We start from the raw sequence: 6,494 nt of genomic DNA, 5'->3' as shown, positions 1-6,494 counted from the left end.
CTTTAAATTGGTATATATAGAAATGTATGTTCAATGTTCTACATTATTATTATATTTACAATATTATATGCAATTGTTATTTTATTGAGAGGTAGCACTTCTTTGTAGTTTGATATTTGTCATTGCAGATTCTATTAGGATCCAAAAAATAATGTTAAATGTGAAAACTGTATGACAATAATTCAGACAATAACATTATGCTTTAATAAAGAAGAAACACTTCTGCCTTGTTTGTGTACCTGAGTATCTGTATGTTTTAGATAATTTGTTGTAATGATCTTCTTAGAGTGACTTCTATAAGCAATATTAATTGCATAGTAAATGCAGATATACTGTATGTAGATATATGTTCCATATCTACACATTCTATCTTGCTCTACTTTCATTTTTATCAGATGTGAAAGAAAAAAACAATAATGTTTTCTGAAAATTATTTTATTCCCTTCATTTACATTGAAGGGTTCAATTTTTCCATTTACAAAATCAACCAGTCATTGTATTATTTACGGAAGCTTATTAGCGCCACAGAGAAAAAAAATATTGCATTTATACAAGACAATTATTGCATTCAAATGAGAAAATCATCATGTTTAAATGCAATAGTTAATTTGTGAACAATATTGCAGATGGAAAACCTATCTAATGTGGCCGTATTTTATCTCAGTGGATTAAATGAGACAAGATCGTATAAATATATATGTTTTGCCTTTACTCTTCTCTTTTACCTGATGATCTTATTTTTTAATCTGACTCTGATTGCTACAGTCCTCCTGGAGAAATCCCTCCATGAGCCCATGTACATCTTCGTCTGTAACTTGAGTGTCAATATACTGTACGGAACTACTGGATTGTATCCTAGACTCCTGGCTGACTTTCTCTCCGACTCTCGTGTCATCTCATACACTGGATGTTTGATTCAAGCTTTGTCATCTACTCTTATCTTCCATGTAAATACAGCAGTTTAACAGTGATGGCCTACGACAGGTATGTGGCGATATGCAAACCCTTAGAGTATCATTCTATCATGAATATTATGATTACTGGGAAATTTATTTTGATTTCCTGGCTTCTTCCTTTGAGTGAGTTAACAATTGGAATTTTATTAACTGCTAGACTGCCTTTATGTGGGTCTCACATTGACAAACTGTACTGTGAAAACTGGGCCATTGTAAAGCTCTCCTGTGTGGACATTACTGTAAACAGCATCTATGGATATATCCCACTAGTTGTTCATACTCTACAAGCCTTTTTGATTGTAAGTTCTTACATCCTGATAATCAGAGTGTGTTTGAAATCTAGTGAAGGAAGGACTAAGTTTATGCAGACCTGTGTGCCACATTTGATCTCATTAATCACCTTAAATATCTCCACTTTATTTGACATAATGTATTCTCGATTTGGCTCTAGGAACATACCACAGGTTCTGCGCAATATCTTATGGTTTAAATCTCACTCAGATTCGCATAAGTGTTAAGAGACTGTATAAGAGAAAGATGCAATCTTAGACATAGTTCTAAGCTAAGCATGTGAAGGTTACAAAATCTGACAACAGATAATTCCTATCTTTAGGCCTTTTGTGATATAGTTCATATGCACCTAGAAAACTCCCTCTCTGTGTGTAAGGCTATGTTTTCTTACACGGTGTAATCTGGATGCATATCCAAAGACATAACTGTACCACATGATCAAATCAGTTTTCAATCACCTGAAGACTATTTTCTATTGTGGAAAAACTGCAGTTCTTTTAAAAATCTTTTGAAATGTTAGATAAAAAACAGACTTTAAATTGGTATATATAGAAATGTACGTTCAATGTTCTATATTATTATTATTATTATTATTATATTTACAATAATATATGTAATTGTTATTTTATTGAGAGGTAGCCCTTCTTTTTAGTTTGATATTTGTCATTGCAGATTCTATTAGGATCCAAAAAATAATGTTAAATGTGAAAACTGTATGACAATAATTCAGACAATAACATTATGCTTTAATAAAGAAGAAACACTTCTGACTTGTTTGTGTATCTGAGTATCTGTATGTTTAGATAATTTGTTGTGAGGATCTTCTTAGAGTGACTATAAGCAATATTAATTGCATAGTAAATGCAGATATACTGTATACTGTATGTAGATATATGTTCCATATCTACACATTCTATCTTACTGTACTTTGTACTTTCATTTTTATCATGATGGCAAAGAAAAAAACAATAATGTTTTCTGAAAACTATTTTATTCCCTTCATTTACATTGAAGGGTTTTTCCATTTACAAAATCAACCAGTCATTGTATTATTTACGGAAGTTTATTAGCGAAAGAGTATAAGAGAAAAGTAGACTTTCTGTCATAGTGGACACAATTCTAAATTAATCATTTAAATGTTACAAACAACAATAATAATATATAATTATATTTTAGACCTTTTGTTATTTAGTTATTCACTGTTTGTAAGGCTGAGTATTTCTTACATGGTGTAATCTGGATGCAGACCTGCACATATTGATACCTAATAATTTGAAAAGTAGTTTCCTGTCATATGAAGGCTTTTATAAATAAAGAATTATAAATGAAAATTATGATACAATAAATCTGTGCCCAATCATAATTCTACATATGAAGACGATGTGGTAGAATTCTGTAAGCATCATGATTTCTAAAGAAGCAGTGCTTCCCATTTGCCTTGTGTGTATTTGTGTATCTGTATGTTCTGGGTTATTTGGGTTTTTTTACATGTTATTGAAAGGGTCATGGTAAATGTATATTTGTTCGACATCAGCACATTTTTCAGCACTTTCAGTCATCCAATGAAGTACAATACAGTTTGAAAATAATGCTTAAAAAATAACACTTCCACATTTGCAATACTTTACACTTTCATATTTGTAAAAAATAATTCAGAAATGTTTTTAAAACCTATTTTTATTCCCTTCATTCTGATGGAACATTTCTTCCAATTTAAAAAATGATCAGTCTTGGTATAATATAAATATTAAATATAATTCAATATACCAATATTTAAATAATGAAATAGATGATAATAATAGATATTAACAGTGTAATAATGTTTGATGAGAATGATCAAATTCCAGATGGCACGGAAGATCCTTTTACAGGGGAGGTGCTGATTAGTGATCAACTATGTACTGTAATACAGTAAATTGGTATGAAAGCACAAAAATGATCCCTGAATAAAGAATCAACATTTTCCAGTTGCTGTGTGTGTGTTTGTGCTGCTATTTCTAACATGTCATGCTGTGAGTCTTAGAATAATTTTAAGCATTTCAACAATAAGTCTGAAAATAGTATTGCAGCCACTGTGTGATATGTAACCTTTTAATAACCCTGTAATACTGTAATCCGTTTAACAGGACAGAGTCTATATTTCCACCTGCACTATAGTTTATCTAACCTATCTTCCTTGTCTGTGGAAAACAATGACTTCACAACAACGTACCCACTCTGTCTGTTTTACAATACTGCTTTGCACCATACGAAAATATTTCAGTATTTCACTGAGCCTTACACTACAAATGTTTTTCAGAAGACATTTTGGATTCATGGTGTCTCTCAGGGTAGATTTAATCAGGCAGATTTAAATGTTTTTCTGCAGTAGAGGATATTTTAAACACCGTTAGGGCTTTCAAATTTACTCCCATAGTGGTTGGATTGAGCCACGCCCATTCAAGGATATAACACTGTGAGTGATTACTGAATAGCAAGAAAACCCCAGGAACTGGAGATGTAACATACAGCAAACCAGTAACAAGCAGGATAGAAAAACAAAAGCATTCTGCTCTGTTAATGCCACAGCATACTGTATAATCGGATTAAAACCACAAAAAACAAAAATATATTGATTTGCCCCATAATAATGTGTGAATGATTTGTTAACAGCTTGATATCTATATACATTCTACACAAGAAACATGAACAAAAAAACGTTTCTACAGAACTGAGAACGCAGCTCTCAGCTCTACTGTCACGTTCTGTGGTTTTACAGAGCCATGAATGGACCCAGAAGTCCAAAATAATGCACTCTAGGCAGGCAGTTCTGTAGCAATGTGTACGATACAAAAAAAAATTCTGATGGAAACTACAGACACATTGAAGTATAACTAAATAGCAATCAAACCTTCAAAAATACCATAACTATTAATACATTTGTTCCCTGTATCCACTACTGTATCCCAAAGCCAGAAAGGATCAAAGCCAGAAAGAGCACAGGAAAGCACAGACAGTGAAGACTCAACTGCAGCATCCAAGAGTGCCCCTTGGTAGCTCTTGGTCAGATTAGTTGCCACCATGGACCTTGGTTTTGAAAATTAGAAATCTTGGTGATGTTTTCAACCCAGCATTGTCATTTAGAGGTCATGACAGAAAGTCTTACTTACTGGGGTGTCTGTTAGCGCATCAGACTTGTCCCGAATTCTGGCTGATGATCACAGTTACATAGGATCTCTGGTCCTGGAAGATTGCGTGTTTGCAGGTCTTCCAGGGCTCCTGGGAGAGAGGGAGTGAGGAGAAAGAAATGAGAAACAGGAAATTGGTGTTAACGAAGTGGTTGAGCCAGGGAAAACAGAAGATCTGAAGGAAGACATTAGTCTGAGAAGGTGTAGTCATACATGGATGTGAAGAAACAATTCCAAATCAGCCAATGAATGAGGGACAGAGGAAAATATTAGTTTGTTTTTGTTCCATTTCTCTGAGAACCTGGCTTTCAAAGCCAGATGTGCAGTCTGAAATTCAAAAGGAAACCAAACGGTCCTGTCAATGACCTTGTGACTATGAATTCAAGGCAGTTGGCACGTCCTGTATACAGCAGGTGTTTTCAGGTTGAGGTTTGTTCAGTACTCTGGCACGTGTGTTGTTTGCTTTGTCAATCTCACATGGTATCTGTGCAGATAGATGGACTGATGTGATACTTCTCAGGATATCATAGAGTATTAGTAGTATTTGCAGCCATATCACCCTGCAACTCACAACTGGCAACCCACTGAAGCTCAGCAGGTGTGAGCCTGGTCAGTATCTGGATGGGAGACCTCCTGGGAAAAACTAAGGTTGCTGCTGGAAGAGGTGTTAGTGAGGCCAGCAGGGGGTGCTCACCCTGTGGTCCATGTGGGTCCTAATGCCCCAGTATAGTGACGGGGACACTATACTGTAAAAACAGGCGCCGTCCTGCGGATGAGACTCTCTGATTCTCTGTGGTCATTAAAAATCCGAGGGTGTCTCTCGAAAAGAGTAGCGGTGTAACCCCGGTGTCCTGGCCAAATTTCCCATTGGCCCTTACCTATCATGGCCTCCTAATAATCCCCCTCTATGAATTGGCTTCATTACTCTGCTCTCCTCCCCACTAATAAGTGATGTGTGGTGAGCGCTCTGGTGCACTATCGCTGCCGTCGCATCATCCAGGTGGATGCTGCACATTGGTGGAGGGGATCCCCATTACCTGTAAAGCGCTTTGAGTGGAGTGTCCAGAAAAGCGCTATATAAGTGTAAGCAATTATTATTATTTATTGACGATACAGAAAAAATAGTCATTTCTGTTTAAAACAGCGCAGAACCAAGGTCCTGACTCTCTGTGGTCAGTAAAAATCCCAGGATGCTTCTCGTAAAGAGTAGGGATATTACCCCCGCATCCTGGCCAAATCTCCCCCTGGCCTTTACCAGTCATGGCCTTCTAATAACCCTCCTCTCTGAACTGGCTCCATCACTCTGCTCTCCTCCCCACTGAGAGCTGGTGTGTGGGGAGAGGACTGGTGCACTATGGCTGCCATCGCATCATCCAGGTGGGGCTGCACACTGGTGGTGGTGGAAGGGAGTCCCCATTACCTGTAAAGCTCTATGAGTGGAGTTTCCAGAAAAGTGTTACATAAGTGTAGGGGATTATTATTATTGTTAATCAGTGTCTGTTGCTAGGTCTTAGTTTCAAAAATATTTTACATGCATTATTTCCAAGAATTTAGGCAGACAAATCTCTGTATTATTTTGATTTAGAATTCCTTCTGACCACTAGTCTTCTAATTAATTCTTAATTATAAATTAATGAGGAACAGAAACGGAGGGTAATGAACTGTTTAACAGTCCAATAACTAATCACTAATCATTATTGGGCTCTTCAGTTGCACTTGATCAATTATATAATTATTTAACATAAACATAATCCTGAATTTGGGTTCATGCTAATTTGTAACTCATCATTGCTTTTTAAGAGATGATAGAATTTTAAAACCTCAACTGACGAAACAATACGCTTAAGGAACAGTTCGGCGGGACCAGTGTCGAGCAACAGTTTTATGGTACATTGGCGACCTCATGTGGCAGAAAGAAATACGACAATATGAAACTAGAAAAGCACAAGAAAAGGCACGTTCACTCTGCTAAGAGGTGCAAACCGGGCTGAAACAATTACTTTTATGTGGCTAAAGCATGATTAAATCAGGGTTCTGTACTGATTACAAGGTCAATACTTTTTATTCTATTTTGAAGCAA

Source organism: Lepisosteus oculatus, chromosome 5 (assembly GCF_040954835.1).
Source record: "Lepisosteus oculatus isolate fLepOcu1 chromosome 5, fLepOcu1.hap2, whole genome shotgun sequence".
NCBI classification, from domain to species: Eukaryota; Metazoa; Chordata; class Actinopteri; order Semionotiformes; family Lepisosteidae; genus Lepisosteus; species Lepisosteus oculatus.
Note: the sequence above shows the minus strand (reverse complement) of the source record.